Source organism: Neocloeon triangulifer, unplaced genomic scaffold, assembly GCF_031216515.1.
Source record: "Neocloeon triangulifer isolate White Clay Creek 2 clone unplaced genomic scaffold, ASM3121651v1 ptg000002l, whole genome shotgun sequence".
Classification (NCBI taxonomy): Eukaryota; Metazoa; Arthropoda; class Insecta; order Ephemeroptera; family Baetidae; genus Neocloeon; species Neocloeon triangulifer.
Window position 1 is genome coordinate 7572353 of NW_026775545.1, and position 22743 is coordinate 7595095.

The 22743-nt window shown below is 37.4% G+C and overlaps 1 protein-coding gene across 3 annotated transcripts in view; it reads left to right on the top strand.

Moving 5' to 3' along the window:
* Positions 1–22743, top strand: part of LOC132205018 (lachesin-like) — a 102059-nt gene that overhangs the window by 10530 nt on the left and 68786 nt on the right. Inside the window, exon 1 of one of the 3 annotated variants that reach the window (XM_059633826.1) lies at positions 22504–22690. The exons of the other annotated variants lie outside the window; for them this stretch is intronic. The gene's annotated coding sequence lies outside the window, so the exon portion shown is untranslated. Of the gene's footprint in view, positions 1–22503; positions 22691–22743 lie in introns of those variants that run through there. 3 annotated transcript variants of the gene reach the window in all.

Sequence of the window (22743 nt, forward strand, 5' to 3'; positions counted from 1 at the left end):
CCTAATACACAATATTTTTATCTAAATTATTTCAGTATTCTTTTAGACTATTCGTCCATTAATTACTTCCATTTTAACATTTCTTCAGCAGGGTTAATAGTTTTTGAAATATAAAAGTTGGAATTTGTTTATTATTGGCTTTTGAAATTCAATTTTTAATATTGAATTAATTTGTGCTCTGCTTTTCCATAAGATACGTTAATCACTTTGCAAGGATCTCACACGCTAGAAAATTTAATTGCGCGCCAAAGAACACCCCCTGCCATTTGCTACCTCTTTGTGTGGCGCCGAACCAAGTGCTCGGCACGGAGCTTTTTATTGCCGAGACGAACAAGCTGCAAAGCGCAATCATAATAGTGCCCCAGTCGGAAAGGACAGATGATCGGCCGCGAGGTGCACTACCATCATTTCCTTCTTCTTTCTTTCTCTATCCGTCCATTGTGTAAGTGCCGTTGATGGTAATAGAGAAAAGAGAGACGCTCTCTCTGTCGATAGAATGAAGGCAGCTGTAATGTCGAATTATTCCCGTAACTCGACTTTTTATTACTGCGGCAGTGATACGTACCGCCGGCCTCCAGCTACCTGCAATATTCATGATATTGGTTCATCTTTTATTGCCCAGGTCGTGTACGTACTCGTGCAAAATGTGTTACGATTCCTCTCCGCTTACCCTCCAAGTGTAGTATATCTGACGTTGCCCGTCTTTAAAGTCTTGTACTATTACTCGTTTATAGATTTTAGTTTTCTTCTTTTGCTTAACACCACTCCTGGTAAAATTTAGATTTAGCATCTCGTTATTTTTCTTTTAATGTGAAGTTTAATTAAATAATTGCTAAAAATTCAAGTTCAAATTAACTTAATTATAAAAAAAAAAAAATTACATTATTTAATATTTTGTTATAATTTATACATAGCACAAGTATTTTAAATTTTAATAATTTGACAATTTATATAATATACATATTTTTTTTATAAAAACGTAAGAATTTGACACAGACATAGTAAAATTTTCAAATTTATGTAACTTTTGATATCTTAGATTAATAATAAAAAAGTCTCTTCTTAATTGAATAAGTGATATTCTTATAATTCATGAATGTATTCAATATGCTGCTAATATCGTTTCATAGTGCCCTTTTTATAAAATTTATAATAGTTTACTAAAATTTGATTTCATTTGCTTAATAATCGGTATTTCTTTAGGACCAGTGTTTCCAACAATATGTATTTGATGCCGGTAATTTGGATTTTCTGTAGCATTATTATATTATATCAGCCAATGAAATTCATTGTTGCATGAGATGCTTGAACGTAGAATGTGACCGGTAGGCATCACGTCAGGGCTAACTAGCAAACAGCAGCAGCTAATTTGAGCCAGTGGAGTGTGACTGCCAGCGTTTGGAAATCAGTTTGATCCAAATTGGCGTGGGGTGATTTTTCCAATTAAAACAACACGTCTGCGGCCAGGGGCTGCCACCAACATCAGCCCACCAGTTATTTCGGAAGCGACGCTTTGGCTTGCGATGTGAACGTGAATCGCATAATATAAGCCCCAAGCGCCCAAATCAAACAACGCTTTTCCATTACAAAATTCCAGGAACGTGATTTACTGCCGAAATAAATGGCATAGGAGAAGATAATTTTGATGAGAATTTTCCCTAATTTATAACTATTTAAAGAGATGACTCATACGGAATACGGAATACACAATAACTAAAATAGTCACATACATTTTTATTAATCTACTAATTTCTCAAGAAAAAAAGAGAAATGATTTAAATCTCTTTTTTAAAGTATATATACATCATTAAAATTCATAAAAGAATTTTGTGTGAAAACAGACACTAGAGACAAATTTGTTGCTCCGTCTTTTGCGGTTACTTAGTGATGCAGATTTTAATTGCGTGAGATGTGAGTACTGTGCATTATTTAACAGGCAACGTGCGAGCGAATTTCTGAACAGGCTCACGCTTCGCACCAAAGGTCTCTCTTGAGAATTCACTACGTGTATGTTTGCCCGTTTTCAACTCGTACGGTCTCACGCAACGCTGCAGCACAACGCGAGTAATTTCTTTATTAGCGACATTAACGTTCGTTTAGCAAGGGGAAAAGAAAAGGCACATGATTTTATCGTGAATTTTAATTCAGTCAATTTTTTGTTCCTCTTAATTGTAATAAAACAAGATCTCTTGCGTAATTTTCTTCCCAAATTAAAGTTAAATAATAATATAAAAATTGCATAATATATATATAAATTCCCATTTTTAATAAATTTTTTATTAAAATACTAATTAATTCAATACTGGCGCCAATCACAAATTCTACAAATGGAATATATTTTAAGGACAACAAAAAATTATAAAGTCCTCACTAACTTTCCATTTAAGTGAAAAATCTAGAAGTCTCAATATAATTTTTTGTACGATCTTTCATGTTTGCCCTGGAGCTTCAAACTTTTTTATGTGTCCCAAAACTGCGTGACACGCATACTTGTATCTTCCAAAGGGCAAAATTTATCAACATTCCTCTCTAAAATCCACTTGTTAGATAGGAATTTGCGGGCAACCTTACGATTTATGTCTCTCGTCGTGCGTGTCCCAAGGGTGGGTCGGCAGGAGATGAGAAGGGCGTGTATTACGGACTGGGGTGGTTCGCATAAATGTAAACGTCGCACAACAAAGTGCAAAGCGAGAGACCGAGTCAGAGAGAGAGTCGCACAAAGCAAAGCGATCTTCTATTATACATGAGCTCGTTTCCATTGCCTCTTCCTTTCATCCCTTGCGCAAGGGGTGCGACGAAGCAGCCTGCCTGCACGAGACAGAAATCAAAAGGCGAAATTAAAGGCAAACTTAAATTAATGCTCGCATAATTGGGAGAACAGTCGTCGAGTTCCTAATGCCCTCGCACCGCAATATCGTCTCGTATTATTGGAAAGGGTCTCTCTCGTCGTTCACATGTGTGCGTTTCGAATTTATTCCCTTTGCGCGTGGAAATTATTATCATGATTATGGCTGCCTATAATTGCGTTATTGAACACCTCCAGCTCTCTGTGCAGCTCTCAAAGCACTACCAGTGGAAACTTCTTGGTCTCTCGCGATTGAATAATTGATTCGAGTTGTGCACGTTTGCATGATCGTTCGTTCATTCGCTTGCTTGCTTGCTTGCTCGCCGACGCAAATTGTGTTTGCCCTTTGAGCGTGTGATTGAACTCGTCTCGCAACTTTCCATCTGTGTGCTCCACGTCGAACTATGCAGAATTAATTTGCCGTGTTCGAGGAAACTGTTCAATGATTGTGCTTAATTCTGATTTGGGCTGATTTGAGTTATGATTATTAATTGGGTTTTATTGAGGAAATGCTATTCAAATGCGTGATTCACTTTTGCTGACTGATTTATTGTACAAACATTTTCCTGCTCGGATAGACCTGACAACCGCGATGAATGGTTTTGAAAGCAACTGAATTTACTAGAAAATAAACAAAGAGCAAAGCTTTTGACACAAATGTATGGATTTTAGATACAATAAACGGAGTTCAAAGAAGGATTTATGAATATTCAATAAATGTATTTGGTGAAAGTCATTGATATATTTATATTAAATTTTGAGAAAATGGCATTTCAACTTTTTGTTTGTTTTTACAGCAAAAAACGGGACCAAATTATTTTGATGCCGAAACAATTTTACATTAGTTGTCAATTTCGTGGCATATTTCCATTGAGAATCATAACTATCATAAAATAGCTTTAACAAATCTGAAGAAATGATTTTTAGTTCAACGTTGCTCTAAACGCGAATATAAAATACATTACTAATCGGAAATAAATTAAATGAAAAATTTTAAAATATAAACTTTAAATCATCTCTAGTAAAATGATTTAAAAAATAAATATCAGAAAGTTTATTTGGTTTATTTGCTACTTGAAAGCAAAATATTATCGAAAAACTAAATATTTCATATTAGAGTATAAGAAACAAAAATTTTAAGAGTTCTTATCGACCATGCCAACCGAAATTCACATAGAGGACCAACCCAAAATACGCTCCCAGGCATTTCTCTGAAATAGAGCGCTGGTTTAAATTGAAACTGCCTCGGTGCGGACGAATCGATCCTGGCCGGCTATTATTCGCGCCGTACGCTTTTATCAAAAATTATCACCGTTAGCGCTCCAGCGACAGTATTAATAAAGAAATTTCCTGCTTCGCCACCTTCGGCGCGAGGAGAATGGGCAGGAAAGAGAAAAAATCTCTCCCTTTCACGTCCGACGGCGAGGGAGAGCAGCTAGCGGCGGAAGAGATAATCTTTAAATACGTGCAGCGCAGCCGGCGGCGTGTAAGCTGATATAAATTAAAATCCCTCGTCGGCGTGAGGCATTAGCGAATCAATTATAACCACGCGATCGATTGCTTCTTATGAATAATTAAATGAAAACACTCGGTTGAAAGCGCCACATATGTGAGCGAACAAGTTAGCCCAAGGGCAGTGAGAAAAAATATGGAACTTTTTAAGAGTTAGTGTGTTTGGGATGAAAGAGTGAAATGAAAAATATTTTAAGGGTTGCTGATCAATTTTGCTCTAAAATTGCATTATGATAATAAAAAAGATGAAATAAATATTATTGTTGAAGGGTAAAAGGGAGACTTTCATACCCCTTTACCTATCTAAATTTTGATAAAATTGTGAGTGGGTTTGAATCAGTAGTGGCCATAATCAAAGATCGGACAAATTTTAATAATTGACAATCAGAATCCCCTCGTTATACATGTAAAAAAATTTACAACATAGAATTGAACTTCGACATGCTTAATATATATTTTTGAAATAAAAGATTTTATAACGAATTCCTGAACTTTTAATAAAAACATTATTTAAATTAATATGAATTAAAATTCTTCCTTGAATATATTTCACAATGTTAACGGGATCAAAATAAATTTATAATGTAGACGTCGCAAATAAATTGCTCTTTAACGGAAATTCAATGGCAAATTCAATTATTTATACATAAAGGTAATGAGTTTTGCTGATTTTTAAATATATTTAAATTAATATAAAAATAATTATAATTGAACTGAAATGAACAAGCAAGTTAAAAACAATTGAAATATTGTGTTGTTCAAATTTGAATTATTTATATTTAAATTTATTTCAATGTTTTAATTAAAATTATAAACAAATCCATTTGTGTGCAATCTTTGCAAGTGATGAAATATTTTTTCATTAACTTTTCATAAAGTTTCCGTCCATGGCTTTTAGGCAACGTGGACTAAGCTCTCTTCGGCACTGCCCCTGCGTAACGCATCCCTTCAGCAGGCTCTCTCGGCAAATGAGGCTCACTCTCTCAAGTTAATCTGCCGGTGCATGAGAGAGGCAAAATAAGAGATCAGGTACCCGGCCGTGGGTGGATTAGTATAGTGCCTGCCTGCCTGCCCCACTCTCGCTTTGAGCCAAGCTGGATAAAAGAACAAAGTAGTTGGCTGCTTGCAACAACATCTCCTCAAAACAGGAAGGAAGCAGCAGCAGCAGCCACTCAAAGCGCCGGCGTTTTCTGCTCCGGCCAGCTTCGCAGAAAAACCGTCAGTAGGGAAGAAATACCGGTTCAACCACGTTTTCACTTCCGGTATGGGCAAATGGGCAAAAGGTCATGGGCAAAAGGTCATGGGCAAAAGGTCATGGGCAAAAGGGTCAGGGTCAAAAGGGTCAGGGTCAAAGGTATATGGGCAAAGGTGTATGGGCAAAGGTATATGGGCAAAGGTATATGGGCAAATGAATGGGCAAAAGGGTCAAATGGGCAAAAGGTCAAAAGGTATATGGGCAAAAGGTCATGGGCAAAAGGTCAAATGGGCAAATGAATGGGCAAAACAAATGAATGGGCAAAACAAATGAATGCCCGCGCATGCGCAGTTAAATTTTAAATAATTCCGGGAAAAACTTGAATTTTCTAACAAAAATGATGAAAAACTTGTCATATTTATACAAAAAAGAAGAAAAAATTGTAATTTTATTACAAAAAGGAAGGAAAACCTATCATTTTATTGAAAAAAACTAGGAAAACCTATCATTTTATTGAAAAAAACTAGGAAAACCTATCATTTTCTAGCAAAAAAGAAGGAAAACCTATCAATTTATTGAAAAAAACTAGGAAAACCTATCATTTTATTGAAAAAAACTAGGAAAACCTATCATTTTATTGAAAAAAACTAGGAAAACCTATCATTTTCTAGCAAAAAAGAAGGAAAACCTATCAATTTATTGAAAAAAACTAGGAAAACCTATCATTTCCTAGCAAAAAAGTAAGAAAACTTGTCAATTTCTTGCAAATAATTCGATTTTTATCTATTGGTATTCGTTTTTCAAATAAAAAATCAATTTTTTTTTTGAAAATAATCATTTTATTTATGTTTTATAAATTTTTTCAAACATTTTTAAGGCCAGCTTTTCATTTTCCTCTACATTATTGAGGAAAAGTTGATAAAATTCTTGCGCGGGTCTTCCGTTATACATGTGTAGGATAAATAAAATAGCAAATATTCCGCAAGTATCAGATTTTTCATCTTGCATTGGAAATTTGTTGCAAACAATTGATTCAGCATTTCGATTGATAAATTGAATAATGTGATAATTGCAAGGAATTATTCCCAGACTGTCGCAATAGGAGCAAACTCTTTCGCCATTGACTGTAATTATGCTCAAAGCAATCCAGTGTCCGATTTTATCTTCTTTCGAAGAATTTGTGTTGATAATATAAAAAATTGGTTCCTTTATCTCTCCAGTAGGAAGCTGGTCGCCGGCCCAGCATTCACCAAAGGATTTTATCTTTTCATTTATTTCAATACTATCCATCACTCGACAGTTACTTTATTTTTGTCAATGCCGATAATCGAATTTTCAAACTCGGAAATGAGCACAAGAGTAAGAATTGATGCTGTCACAACCTCGAAGCCAAGCTCTAGCCCCAAAACACCTGAACCTGGGCCGCTCAGTGGGTTAAGCGCTATATCGTTTTTCAATGATTGTGCAAAGAAACACGTATCGTTTTGGAACTTTTCAAGAGTCAAGCCCTTATCTCTTCCACTTTTCAAAATTCCCAATTGCTGAAGCGTGTAATTGTACAATTCGGTCACCTTCTTATCTTTAAAACTGAATGGGATTGTGTATGTGGGAATGGTTACGTTGTTGTAATTAAATTTGAATGAATTTAGGTTGTGACCTTCCATTTTATACCCTGAGGCAGACGCGGAACCTTGGAATTTCGTACTTTCAACCAAAAAGAAAACGACGCGAGATGGAATTTTACCAAGGAATAAATTTTGCATGGAAAATGAGTTCAAGCCAGCCGGGATAGTGAAATGATTTGTTTGCATACGGTTGAAAGGAATTTTGTATGCACTCTTGTTCATTTCCGCTTGTATTTTGTTAATTATTGAATGCTCTACTTTAACATGTCTAATGAAAAGGTCGCAAGAAAGTAGTTCAACCTTCAGGCCAGTTTTGTTTGTCAGTAAAAAGAAATCGTTACTATTTTGCTCAAATTCCAAAGAGAGTTCAGTGAGTGGCGGCAAATATCTCTGAGTTTTGAAAATCGGAGACTCGATCGGACCAATTAAAATAGCATCTTTTCCCCCTTTAATTAGATTGTAGCGATCGATAACACCAGCACCCTTAGAGTCGCCAACTGCAGTGGGCTTATCCTCGCTATATCCAATACTCAAACCATGCTTTCGAAATTCTGAATCATAATTCAAAATGACAGAAATGTATGACAAATAATGTTGTAGGTGGCAGCTAGACACTTGTGTGTTATTGATGTAAACGTCCAGAGTTTTAAACAATGAGCCGAGCGCATTATTTTCCACAGAGAGATTTTCGGTGTCCAATACTGCTTTTACTACTGCTCCTTCAGCGTCCACAACTCGAAAGCGAACTCCAATTTGCGTTGCAGATAGGTCAATTGCACTGTCTTCTTGCTTGGGAATGAGGAATTTCACCTTTGGTTGCAATGATATGGGCTTATACTTGATGATAACTGACTCATTCGACGAGTCAATTTTTCCTGTTAGTGACGTCATATTTAAAATAATCGTTTCGTGGAAGTCCTTGATTTCTTATGGTTCGCTCTCTTGACTTTCTTCGTTTTATACTTTTTGCGTGGTTTAACGCCCGCCCCCTGCTGGCCAGTACCGGAAGCTTTCTTATCTTTTTTAGCTTTCCTTTTTGCAGATTTCTTTTTCATTGCCTTGACAATTTTTTTAGCCACTTCAATTGTTGGATTCATTAAGCCGGCAGTTATTGCAAGGCCCTGGAGACAGGTTTCTCCAGTTGTGCAACCGAAACTCATTCTATCTGAATAACGAGAATACTTTCTCCTTTTTTATCCTCGGTTTTCAAAAAATCAAATTTTTTAAATTCAGAATTAAACAATTCAAATTCAAGTTCTCTTATATAATCTTGATCAAACTCGATAAAGAGCGGTCTCGATATTTCAATTACTCCAGATTCTTGTATCACTGCTTTTCTCAGTAGTCGTTTCTGTTCTTCTCCCACAAGTGAATGACGAATGCCCGTGCACGTTATATATATAGGTTTTTCTTTCTTGGGTTTTGGGAGATAGGCCTCAAGCAGTGCAATTTTCTTGTTTTTCGTTTCCAATATGTACGGAAGCAGAACCGTGAAACTTGTTTTATTGTTTGCCGTATAAATATTGGTAAATGATGATGATTTTGCAATTAAAATCATGTTATTTTTTGTAATTCTCTTCTGCTAAATCGGCCTAGGATTTCCTCTTTGTCCTTATCAATTATCGTGTAGAGCGGATACGGCTTTGAAATTCTTTTCGAGATAAAAAATCCCTCGTCGGTCCACGACTGCTTGTATTTTTTGCTCAGGAGCGATTTATAATAAGGAATTCGAACTTTATCACCCACGTCAAAAGCAAACTTGCTGGGTTTCTTTGAAAGGTAGTCTTTATATAGCCTCAGAAACACCTCTTTTTGATTGGCTCTCGACTTGAGCACGTCAATCGGGGCCATACCCAAATTTCTGTTTGTTGTTTTATTTATTGCGGTATTAATTTTTTCAACCACGTCAATCCATTTCTTGGTTTTTGCATGATCAAAGTAGCGGTATAGGCGCGATTTTATCAACTTTATTCGATTTTCGCTGAGAAAAGCTTTTCTCTCCTCATTTCGCGCCAACATTAATTGTAAATTATTTTCGCTCAAGAATTTTTTGAAAATCCTATTGTTATATTCCGTGCCTTGATCTGTGTACAATCCAAAATCAGGTTTATGTTTCTTGAAAAGTTTTCTGAATCCTTCAGTGACGTGAGATGCGCTTTTTGTTTTGATTGGAAACACATAACTCATTCTAGAGAGCACGTCGACGCACACGCAGAGATAGCCAAATTGTCTATTATATTTTTTTAATGCTTGAAAATCGGCTAGGTCGCTGTGCCAAATTGCGTCAACTCTCCACGCGTAAGCAGGGTTGGTTGGAAATTTAGTAGTTCTTTGTGCAAATTTGGTAATTTCAGGGACTGATTCCGTCCACTTTATTATTTCATTTTTTGGAAACTGATCCTTAAATTTGTTTACAATATTCGTTTTACTGGTAAAAGAGGAATCGTAATTCAAATCGTAGTAGTTTCTGTCGAGAACGCGCTTCATGTTCACCAGTCGTATTTACTCCACTTTTTGCGTTGCGCCGGCTTTTTATAGCCAATCTCTTCCAGTGCCCTGGCAAAAGGAGCGTAATCTTCAACTATTTTCTCCGTAGGGTTAATTGTTTGTAAAATATAATTGAAAATCGTGTCGTTTCCAATTTTCTCATCTTGAAAATAAACACCGTCGGCGCCCCATTTGAATTTGTTGGTCTTTATTATTGCATCATACAGCGTTTTTCCTCTAGCAGGTAATCTGCTGATAAGCGTTTCCGGCTGCTTGCTCGGCTCCATCATTAGGTCATACATTTCGTTATAATCAAGCAATTGCGGTTCTTTCTTTGACTTTATAAGGTCAAGATCACTCTGATCGACCAAGAATAACTTATTAAAATTCATTCCAGTACGCTTTTTATTAAGTCAATGGTTTCTTCACTCAACTTTGCAATGTAAAACTTTCTTTTTTTACAAGTTTGATTTTTTTGTAGAATACACCTGCAGTTAAATGCCTGGTTCTTAAGTGCTTCAATCTGTGACTGAGTCAAATCTACGTTGCTCACTCTTATATTGTGGAGCACTTCACAAAACTCTTTAATTATTAATTTGTCTACGCTTTTTAATATAAGAGCGCGCACTTCTGGGGGAGCGTTCAAAATGTGTAACAGTGCGCTTTTAGTCGTCTTCATTTATTTGAATTGGCGATCCGCTATATTCTTCAGACGAAACAAAGTAAGCAGGATACGAATTTATTATATCAGAGCAGAAACGCAACAATCTTGGACACGTCGTTTGAAAATTCATAACTAAATATCCATATCTTTTCTTGCTCGCTTCTCTATATATACTCGTGATGAAGTTTGTGTTATACGGCAGCTGGCGTGCCAACGCTTGAAAACTAACACTGTCTCGGAAATTTTGGAAACATATAATGACTTTTGCATTGAGAGAAACAACCCTTAGCGCCGGCGACAGGAATAAATATTGCATCAAATAAAAAAATGATATCGATTTATGATGCGCCTCTCGCACCATCAATGATTGCGCGATTTTAATGCCTTCAGTATGCCCATCATCAATGCAAACTGCTCTATTTTTTCCATCATTTGGAAATGAATCGGGAAGCCCTTGAATGAATTTAATTTTATCCTTGTACTGATCAAAAATCTCATTATAAATATTATAATAATACAATATCTCGTGGATCTCTTTATCGAGATAACGATCAGTATCGCCCAATATTTTTAGTGTTAAAACGGTTTTTCCTGTATTCGAGGCGCCGTACAAAAGCACCGATACCGGATGTTCCCATTTCTTAAACACCATGATGAATGATTACAAGATATCATGCAGCCTTTTTATACAACCGCGCGGTTGACTGAGGGAGGGGAGGGGGTGCTATATAAGAGGCACCTCCAGCTCGAAGCCGGAACATATAAGAGGCACCTCCAGCTCGAAGCCGGAACAATGAATCCCAGTGACATTCGGAGTCAGGATGTTTACATTCGCCGACGAAATCTTAATTATAGTCTTGATGATGGCATATATATTGGGAAATCTCTCTTCAATAACACATATATTGATTATCTTATACCTAATTTTGAGAAATTTGCAAGCATTGATCAATTTTTAATATCGCAGGAAAGTAGAGTTGAAAATTTGTTAAGAGCCGAGTTACGTGAAAAAAAATCTATTAAAGCTAATATGTTTATTGTGTGTGCCTATGCTAATCCTCTAGTCGTTAGTCGAGATATTAATTTCAAAACAACTAACGATGCTTTATTTGATGAATCTGATATTCATGACCATATTAGGTCACAATTTGAAAGTATATTGAAGGAAGCAGAACAATATAAATTTATGGGCTCTGGTTTTTCCTTCAATATGGTCAAATGTCTAGAGATAAGGATTTCAAAATATCGATTTGTGCCAGACAAAAAGAAGACTTGACTCAATAAATCAATAATCAATACTGAAATTCGATTTTTTAATAATTTATCCCATTTATCGCCATTTTTATTAACAAAAATAAATAATTTTATTTCCAATAATTTTAGATCAATAATTAACATTTCATATATACCTTAATTAAATTTTCCACCATTAAAACTCAACTGCGCATGCGCGAGCATTCATTTGTTTTGCCCATTCATTTGCCCATTCATTTGCCCATTTGACCTTTTGCCCATGACCTTTTGCCCATATACCTTTTGACCTTTTGCCCATTTGACCCTTTTGCCCATTCATTTGCCCATATACCTTTGCCCATATACCTTTGCCCATACACCTTTGCCCATATACCTTTGACCCTGACCCTTTTGACCCTGACCCTTTTGCCCATGACCTTTTGCCCATGACCTTTTGCCCATGACCTTTTGCCCATTTGCCCATACCGGAAGTGAAAACGTGGTTGAACCGGTATTTCTTCCCTACTACCGTCGTCTTGTTTTTCTGCCTCTCGTCTGATGAAACAAATTTGCGAGAGTGTAGAAATGTATTTATTGCATTCGCAAAGCGTGTCTCGTTCACGTTGAGGGAAAAACAGAATGTCAGTAATAAAAGTAAACGAAAAACTTTTTCCTCAACTCGTCAATAGCGAGACCACGTACTTGTTGCCACTCGAATGATTTAAACCATTTAAACTATTCTCAACATTCTGGTGCGAATAATGTTGCAATTTATTGCATTGCACTGAAGATATTCTCAAAGAGTCGTGGAGGATGTTATTTGTTTCAAAACTTTTCATCAAAGGGAAGAAAATAATTACTTCTTTGTCTTGGATTATTGGAATAAAAAGCTTTTAGAAGTTGAAAGCAGCTTGACGCAACCCGCAGAGTTCTGCTGTAAAGCGTGTTGCATATCCACGTTATTTGTTCACGTTTTATAGCAGACGGAATATTTGGGTAAATAGGGTTTATCGGATATTTCATTTCATGCATTAACTCGCAATAACCCTTACTATTATAACCTTGAAAGCCCTAAAACTGCACTGAAATTTTTCCTGATTTTGCTCTTGCCTTGCCAGCAGCCGCAGCATAATTAATTACCATCTAGATAAAAAAAAACTAAAAAATCCGTCGCGTCGCACCTCGCCCGTCTGCAGGGCGACAAAAGCAGCGTCGGAGACAAACCGAGCTGAGCGACGCGTGTCCTTTTTGCCCGAGTGGGGTGGGGGGCGGGGGTGGTCCACGAGGGGCGAAAAAGCTGCCACAATGCCGCAGAATGTTATGAACAGGCAGGCTGCTCGTGTGCAGTGTCATCCATAAATAATGAAGCGGGCCAAAGAGAGCTAGGCGGAGGAGCGCGTCTTGCAGTCAGGTTTATTAGGCCGGGCAAAACAGGTGTGTGTGCAAGTTGGTTCCTCGAGCTAATGCCGACCAGAGTGGTGGCGGCGCTCCAGGCACTCGCTATTACAATATTATGACGGCCTCTCTCGCCTCCTCGCTCGCTTCTCATTTCCTAAAGCAAACCGTGGCAGAAGCCAGGGCGGCAGGTAAACAAGCTGCAATTTGTTGTGCCGCTCTCGGTCGAATTTATTTCGTCCAAACCGCATAATGGATAGGGCGCGTGCACTCGTTCTGATTAAATGAGTGCGTTTTGCGCTGCGGAGAAACCAAGGCGCCGCTCTCTAGACGACCGAAAAAGCAATCTTGGGGGGTGCCTGCGGGACGGGGGTCGTGCCCCACCGGAGGTGCGCCGTTAATTAAATTTGAGGCAAGCAGGAGAGTTTCGGTTCCGCAAAGATTCCGTCCGGGAAAGTGAGACGATACATTCAGTTTAGGCATGTTTGATTATTTGTTTTTCTCAAGAGTGCGCAAACACGCGCCATCGTTGAAAGCAGTTGAAAGTTTCCTGGTATTCCTGAGTTGAAAGATTAAAAACTTAAATCACTTTGCTTAAAATAAAAATATATATATATATGGAATACAATTTTCAATTATCTTAAGTTCAAGTTGAATATGTAATATAACTATACCCAAACATTTTTAACCTCATACATTTTTGTAGTGGAATATTAAATAGAACTCTCAATTAAGATTATAATTTGCAGAACATTAATACTATGTTATTTATTGATAAAATAAACAATGGGGGCGATATTCACGCTAAGATAGAGCAATTATCACTAGCTAACTTAACATGTTCTTTAATATGAAATTGACGTTTTACTTATCATTTTCGTTTTACAAAGTTCAATTTTAATTTTTATTTTATTTATAATATTCTAATATGGATGATATGTGTTAAAAATTAAAAGATTTCGAATAACGTCATATATGATACAAAATAATGGAACATAAATGGAAATGGAATGCATTTTTTTTTTAAATATGAAAATTCTGTCCTAAAAAATTTCAAAAATTAATTAACGCTGATTAAATAGTCATCTTCTCCAAAGATTCAAATTCTGAAATGTTTTCCTTTTTATTTATTTATTGAGAAAGTGTGTTTAAGAAATTGCCAAGCACTCAGTTTGATTGCTCCTTCAAGTGGAGTGAACAAAATTAACAATAAAAAATATTGGGACGATTTCATAACAAGAGTTAATTTGATTTTCCACATTAACAAATGAATTTGCTTTGATAGAGTTTTGATTTCCTCGTGATATTATTTATTTTTTGTCGCACGCTTTGCCAACAGTCGCGGTTGGAATTTGCACAGATAGTTGATTTAAATGCTCATTTGTGTCCATTAGCGTATACCATCGATCTAACTCGTAGTGCACAAAAAGCGCTGGCAGCATGTTTTCCCACCGACTATAAACAGAGAGGGAGTGATTTGACAAATAATAAAACGGCAGCCACCAAAATGATGATAATTCACGCACTTTACCAGGCGGGCAAAAATAGCAACGTCGCACCCAATTAATACGGCCTCGCGAATAAAAGGCTACGGGGAACAAACGCAAAACGATTATTCGTCACCCCTCGTCAATTTGCATGCATTGCCAAAACAAACAACCATCCGGTAGAGAATAATGGAAGGCATTTAACGCCTTCCTTCCTACGCATGCCGATTTTAATTGCAGATCGATGGATGAATTTTAGGGAGTTAATTAATTATTCAGACGAGGACATAGGTTGCTTGGGAAGGGGAGGTCAAGTGGCTGCGTCGAGATGGAAAATTTATTTGCTTGGATTAATTAATCGACCTCTTTCATGAGGAGCAATAATAATTCATCGGGGAAATTGTTTGTTTTGGAGCACAGACAAAATAGTTTCACGTTTGTTCAGAGCTGAGAATTCCGGCAGATGTTCTGAAGGAAGACGTTAGATGCGGAAAAATGCCTCTTAATTTGCATTAAATTTATCGCCGACGCTACGGCACTGCCAACCACTCTAGCGTGAACTGATGCAATGTTCTACTTGAGATAATTCCCTCAGAGCCGACACACGCTTTAGGCCTATGCGGAATAATGAGAGGGAGCCATGAAAATGCGGATAAAGCATCAAATACTTTTTTCAAGCGCTTTCCAGTTTAAAAAAATAAATAATTTTATCAAGCTTAAATGTAAATAAGGATATCCAAAGATTTCAAAAGTAACAATCAATAATCATAAAGCAATATTTCTTCATTTTATTTATTTTGAGATATGTTTCAACGGTAAAATATTAAAGAATTATAATTATTAAATTTTTATTCCAAACAATTTCGACGTCACAAGTTTAACTTAATATCTTTTTCGCCTTCTTGAATTTCACTTCTCCCCATAATCACGGAGGCGCAACTTTTTGTGCAAAAGTTAATTCAGATTTATATTATATTTCCAACTGGGACCACCGGTTTCTCCCAAATAAGATTATGGAAATATTTTTTGTTTCATATTTCACAATAAAGTTGCAGCGCGCCTCCCTGGAGACACTCCGACGACTTTTCTATCAACTTTTCGCCCTTTCAGCTCAGAATAAATTTACCGATGCGAACGAGATGGAGTTACTCTTTTCATCTTCTTTGTTTACCGGTCAAAATCCGCAATTGAAGGAAGGCTGGGGAGCGGCAAGGAAATAGAAAAAGCCATTTTCTCTAAATATCGGAGTTGTTGTGCGTTGTAGCGCAGTTAGCACTTGGGATTTGCCCTTTCCATTTGGAGGTCTTCATTGCTGTGCTGCTAATCCTCCTGAGAGAAAGACAGACCCTCTCTTTTCAATGTTCTCCAGCAGCAGCTGAATTCGCCCTGTTCTCGCGAGCAGCAGAAACACGCAGGAGGTACACAGACGTACGCATAGGATGGTGCGCCCACCCTCGCCCTCTCAAGATAAAAAGAGCCGTCCTCGGCTAGGGAGAGACCACCCCTGCAGGAACGGACTGGCAAGTGCACCACCGTGTGCGCTCCCCTAATACGTTTATTTTGGTGCTGAATGAACTAGGGACAAGAAAACTGTGCGGCTCCCTTTGTGTTATCGGTCAGATTATGGCCGTTTTCAGACGGATTGCGCACGAAATTGAGCTAGGAATTGCTAAGAGGGCTTATTGTTTGAACAGGAAGCGGATTTTTCTTTGAATTGAGACGTTCCATGCCGCAGTGGTCGGCTGAAGTATAGCAGTGGATTTTTAGTCAATACTTAAATAGAATAGTTTTCAACTGATGAAACTATTTTTATTTATTTTTATATTGGTTTAAAGGAAGAAAAAACTAATTGTTGTTTCATGGTCAAGCAAATATAAAATTGCCTGTTCTTTTTTTAATTATTTATAATTGATTTTTGCTAAATTATGTAAAGAATTAACTGAATATTGATATCCTTATGACCGGATGTGAAGCTGCGCGTTTGGTACAAATAAATACTTCTTTTATGCCCTTGTATGCTTTGAATAATTAAAATTGCATTTTTTTTTATCTCTCGATCACCACTATAATAACCATAATAACTTTTCCCTGTTTTGATTTCAGGTAAGACCCATTTAGACAAAAGCCATTTCAAGAAAAAACCTTTTCTTGCAACTCTGGTTAAGTATAGTATAATAAATATTGTAAATATTGTTTTAAATGCTTTTTCATTATTTACCATTTAATATAAAAAATATTATAAAATAAAATAACCTTATGTCAGTCCGGACATTTTTGGTATGTTGGCTTTCCGCACCTACATGCACAAAATAACAATAAAACGCACCACTACACGCCACGTTGTGCATGTACGCGGCTTCAAGATCGAGTGTGTGTTTTTGTAGAGCGAGGGTAATAAGTATAACAAAGGAACAGGCCCCTTATTAACAATAATTCTGCTCCTTCAGCGCGTAGGAATAATTTTTCAAAGGCTTCTCTCCCCTTTCGCTCGTTGGCAGTCTCGCTTGGGTCAATTGGATATCGTCGCGTACGTATTTTGTTTCTGGCTGTTTCAGCGGAAAATTACACGCACCCCATCCACAAGAGTTTCAATGCTGCCTGCGGGCAGGTATCAATTTTCGCGCTCATTTATCCACAAAAAGGCAGGGGGCGCTTGACGGGTTGCATTATTATACACACACACACACACACAGCGCGATGATGAATTAGCCTAAATGGGGAAGCTCTCAATTTGCCGAATCGCTCTTTTTGACGCACTCGGCAGATTAATTGCTCGTTTGACGGTCACCCAAAATGATTGGCCGCAGTTTGTTTTGGACGGTTTGTTTGGAAATAGAGAGAGGAAAAAAATGGCAGTAATTCGAAACAAGCCAAAGGCGACGTCAAATCGATCGAGTTCATTTTTACTCTCGCGAGGGAAGAAGCAATTTGTTTCGGTGAATGGAAATTTGCTGCTCTTTGTCTCCGTCGAGAGTGCTTCTGGAAAGGCCAAATCGGCAGAATTGTGATTAAAAGTGCCGTTTCTGTGCTTTTTCCGGCCGGCGGATAGAGCGAGAATCCATCAAGCTTAATTATTTCTCTCAAGAAGGAGTGTGAGAGGAGAATGGATTGAAATCGCGACGGACCGATTTGATGAAGAGCGCCACTTTTGCTTTGTATCTTTGACAGAGGATTTTATGGACTTTGAGCAATAATAATCACACGCATTTAAATTGATTTGTACAAGATTAATTGATTTAAAAATTTTGACATGCAGTGCTTCAATTAATTCATGTGATTGATAAACTGTCACCAAAAATAAATTCCATTGATAACTCTGTGGGAAAAGTTGATTAGTGAATATTTAAATTTAACATGTAAATCTTGCATTTTCATTAATATTATTCAATATAAAATACAACTTTTGATTAAATAATAAATACAAAAGTTCAGATAATGAAAAATTCAGGATTTAAGAAATAGTTGATTTGGTATTTATACAATTTAGGGTAATCTCTTGGTTTTCAAAAAAATAAATGCAGTCCAGTTCAAGCAGTTCCCTCCATTTATATTTATCAAATCTAATTAGCATTCAGAGACTCAATTAAAGCAATAATGTAATAACTTTAATACATTGAACCATTATAAAATAAAGATTTTATTTAAAAAAAAAAAATTGTATAATCATCTATCTAAGAAATATTTTTCTTTAATTTTTCTGTGCGTTTAACGAAATAAAGCTTCATTTCTCGGTGAGAAAGAGAGACCCCAGGGGCTCTCCCTTTCATGCCTTCACACTCTCAAGCAGCCTAAGAATTTTTTTCCACCAAAAAGCAGCAACTATAGAATAAGAAGCAGCGCGGGTGCTTCCGCCAAAAAAGAAACACTATTCTCGGACGTGCGCCTCGTGAAAAGCAGGCTGGGTTTAAAGAGGCATGAAAATCAATTTCTTATCCGGCAGCCGCGGCAAAAGGCAGCACTTAAAACTCCCCTGCAAAAGAGCACCGGCGAAGAAGTTTTTCGAGTGAGAAACAGCGCGATGGCGATATAGTTGTGTGTCTGTTTATTTTGCCTTTGTGTTTTATCCACGCGCGCGTTATCTGTCCGTCGCCTCCCGGTAGATTTCCGGCCCGACACTTGAAGCTCGGCCCCTCGGCAGCCTAGCTGCTTATCTTTGGCCAAGCAAGCATCCCTGCACCGTTCTGGCAGACGGGCAGCCAGCCGGGTCTCCGGAGACGCCGTTGGTAATTGCAGCAAGCGCACTCTCACCGGCGTTTGATGCTGACGAGCCGCTGCAACTTGGACGGCCGCGCATAATCATGCAACCCCATTAAAAGGCAACGCAGCCCCAACAGAGCACCAACCCTAGCATGGCCCTCAGGACCCAGATTTTGGCTGCTTAATTTTGCAGCAAGGCTATAAAAACGGTCTCATTTAAATTAATGTCTAATTTCATTAAGGCGTTTACAATTAAAATGGGTCTACACTAATAGCGAAAAATCTGTTTTTATAATTAAATGATCACCTTACTTTTATTTCCAAAACAATCAAATCTAGGGATGAAATTTTCTAGTAAGATAGTTTTACGTTTTTTGGTGTGTATTTGCAATATAGAATTTTATTGTAAATGAATATATTATTATGTAAGTTTTTATAAATTTTATAATTTACATACAATTCTGTGTATTTTTGTTTATAACTAAAATTTTATCAAAAATTTGTGCTACCTTTTGAACGATAGTGTCATTGAATATTTTGAAGAATTAGGAAAAGAAAGGAAAAAATTATTTTGGGATGCAAAAATTATATCAGCCATCACAAAGTTTTAGCGTCATAATAAATCTTCCGAAATGGCAGCACATTACGTCAAAATGCTCGAGATTTGTAGCTTCTTAAAACCCAAATTCCAGCAGAATCCCTTGAGGAGCATCCCTCCGTCTCCCCCTTTTGCGAAGCGGAAACTGTGTGACTTTGCCTGCGACGCGTTTCTAACGGCTGATTGCACTCGGCAGATAAAAGCTGTGCCTTTATGAGCAATTAAACTTCTTATTTCCATGCACCAGAGGCGCCGATATCAAATTATTTCGTCGCGCATTTAAGCGGTGCCACCGAGAGAGACGCATTTAAATTTTTAATTAAAAGCACATCTCGTCGCGCTATAGGTGCATTTCAATCGGCATGCAAGCAAACACATTAAAAAAGCTGGCAGCCGAGTTTACGACCCGCGGGAGTTACTGCCCAATAAAAATTAATAACACGCTCGCGCACTTTTTTAATTATGGCGGCGCCGGGTAAAACTAATGGAGAGCAATGTGCAGGTTGCCTCAGGAGTATTATACGTACGTGCGATAGTAAAGTGAAATGGATGTGTGTGTTTTCCGTCGGCTGATGAAGCCTGAACAATGTCATTAGCTTATCTCGCCGATTGCACTCTACAAAACATGCTGGTAGCTTTGTGAACGCATGAATATTATATTATTTAATGCTATTCAGCATGCACACAAATTAATTATTAATCATAGTGCCAAGTTAAAAAACTGAGAAATAATGTCATTAAAACTGGTATTTTCACTACACAAAATGTAGCTCATTCTATTATTCTTTATTAACAAAAACATAGTGGCACTGATTATTTTATAAAAATAAATTGGTCAATTTTTTCAAAATTCACAAGAATTATTTTAATTTGACATCAGACATTTCATTTGTAAATTTTTATGAATGCCACTGTTAAAAAAGCATATAATATTAAAATTAAATTTTAGAGTTAGTTTCGATTCAAGGAAATTGCTTGCATTGAATTTAGCCGAAATTATCAAGATTAAAATTAAATTTTTTGTTTCTTTCCAACCCTATCTGATTTGCTAATTGTCAGCTTCTTCTGTTGGCCAGTATGGTTAAAATAGCAATCATCATTTAATCAAAAAAATTACGACTTATTTATTTGTCTTCAAGTGACAAATAAATGCCATATAAATTCGAGAGCTTTCTGACCTTCCCAAGGTTTTTTACGTCCGCAGAAAACTTTCAGCTATGTCAAGAGAAAGAAAGTTTATACTTTTAAGGTTGAGAGTGCAGTATAATAAATATCATTTAACTCCAAATTAAATCAACGACATCAAGAAAAACTCCAAAACTTGTCCAATAACACTCAGAATTAGATCATTTTTTATCATTACGATGAAATTGCCGAACGGATAGGGTCCGGCACCCATCTCTCTGTATCATAAACTCGTGAACCCGTTCCGGCTAGGATATTAATTTGCCCATCGTCCCCTATCAAAATAACATCAGGAGCAAAAATGCACTCAGGCTGTTCGGAAACCGCAGAGCTTAATGGTGGCGGCAGTAAAAAGTGAGGAGTGGAATTTGGCGGGAGCGATGATCTCGGTCATCTCACTCACCCCTGGAGAGATCAAACCGGATGGATGAAAGTTTATTGAGGGTGGAAGTGAGCGGACTCGATGGTCAATATTGACGCCGCTTTTCACTGCCCGCGCACACACGCGTTGCCGCATTAACTGACACTCATCGTCTGTGGCCGTTTGAAAGATGATGGCTGACACTACACGCTGCACTCGAGTCGCCAAATGGCTCGCCTGTCAAAATATTCGCGTCTGCTCAAAGGCTAGACCTTATTGATGGTCGCTCGGCTGGCAAGAGAGAGAGAGGACGTGTTTCAAAGGACGCTCGTGCAGCTTCTCAAATCCGTGGAGAAAAGGAAGAAAGAAAGAGAGCAGCGTTTGCTCTAAAAGTATGAACGCACTACTTCATCTTTTTTCCTGCAAAGAGCAGGAAAGACGCGAGGTGCGCAAAGCTTGCTTTCAGCCGCATCCTTTTTGCCGAAGATCCACTGCGTTGTTGCAAATTTATCTTTTTCCCTTTCATGCAGCTGCGAGACTTTTTCAAGCGCAAATCCTTCTAAGTGTACGCCAAAAGACAAAATCTACTTGGGCCATAATTCATGAAAAATGTAAGGCTGGATAAAAACAAATCAGGATATTGTTCTTCCTCTGTACGTCTTTTACAACAAAGATAATATTATAGTCATTATTTCTGAAGTTTTCTCTAAATATATAAAAATTCAATTTCATTAATTATCCTCAAGAGTTGAAGCAAAATATGAATTTAATTTAATTTCGCATGACACTACTTTCTAGCGCAATAAAATCCAGCTTGAACTTTTCCAGGATATAAAAATTTATTTTTGTATGTCCAACTAATGAAATTGTTTGCCAAGTAAAATGTACGGTGAAAGAGATATTATGAAATGTGAGAATGGATAACGTTGAAGGCAACATGGGCGCAATAAATAGCTCAAAATTATGTATAAATATTCGCAACAATTTCTTGCATTAAAAAAAGTTTACCAGAAAAATGCTATAGAAATTATGAGCACAAGCAAATTAAACATTTGTTATTTGTATATTATGAGGGTTTTTTTTTCTTTTCTTTCAAAATTTATTTCTGCAAAAAAATGGAAAATTTTCAAGCCATTGAAGCTATAAAGAATTTTGATCAATATATTTGATTTATAATTTCTATACATATACGTCATGATTTTTTATTGCTCGACATCATTCACTAAAAATAATTATCATACTATTAACCCTATGGCTGACATTGGGTTTTTGGACGAATTGAACAAGCAAATGAGCCTCGTAGGTTTTGCAAATCGAAAAGGGAACTTACTTTTTCCACTGGCGAGTCCAACTGGCTTGCGAGCTGCTCGGATCCGCTTCGCTACTGCTGCGATGTCTGCAGAGCTCTTCTCACTTTGCATTTCGGCCGAATTTGTCCTATTTCAGGGCTCAATCATGACCCGCCGACAAGACACGGTGCACTTAACCACCAGAAAAAGCCATAACTAATTCATAATTATATGTATGTGCTGTGGGCGTGTCTTCTTGACTTTTGTTGCCATCGCCTGGAGCCAAGAGCCAAACCTCAGCTTGCTAGACTCGTTCCCGCGCTTTTCTCCCACAAGACACAAGACAATCGGGCACGCCCAAATATGAGTAATGACGTAATGAGTTTGGGGTTGTTTGAGTATGTAATGAGTGAGTAATTTGTAATGGCTTCCTTTGATGACAAAGTGCATCGCGTCTCGCCAAGATCTATAGATTGAGCCCGAATTCAGCCTGAAATAGCCAAATATCGGCCGAAATGCAACGTGAGAAGAGCTCTGCAGTCACCGTAGCAGCGAAACTGGCTCGGCAGAGCAGCTCGGAAGCCAGTATCAGACTCGCTGGCGGATAAGTATGACATGTACATAAGTTCCCTTCTTGCTCTTGCTTTGCAAATTCACCTACAAGTTTCAT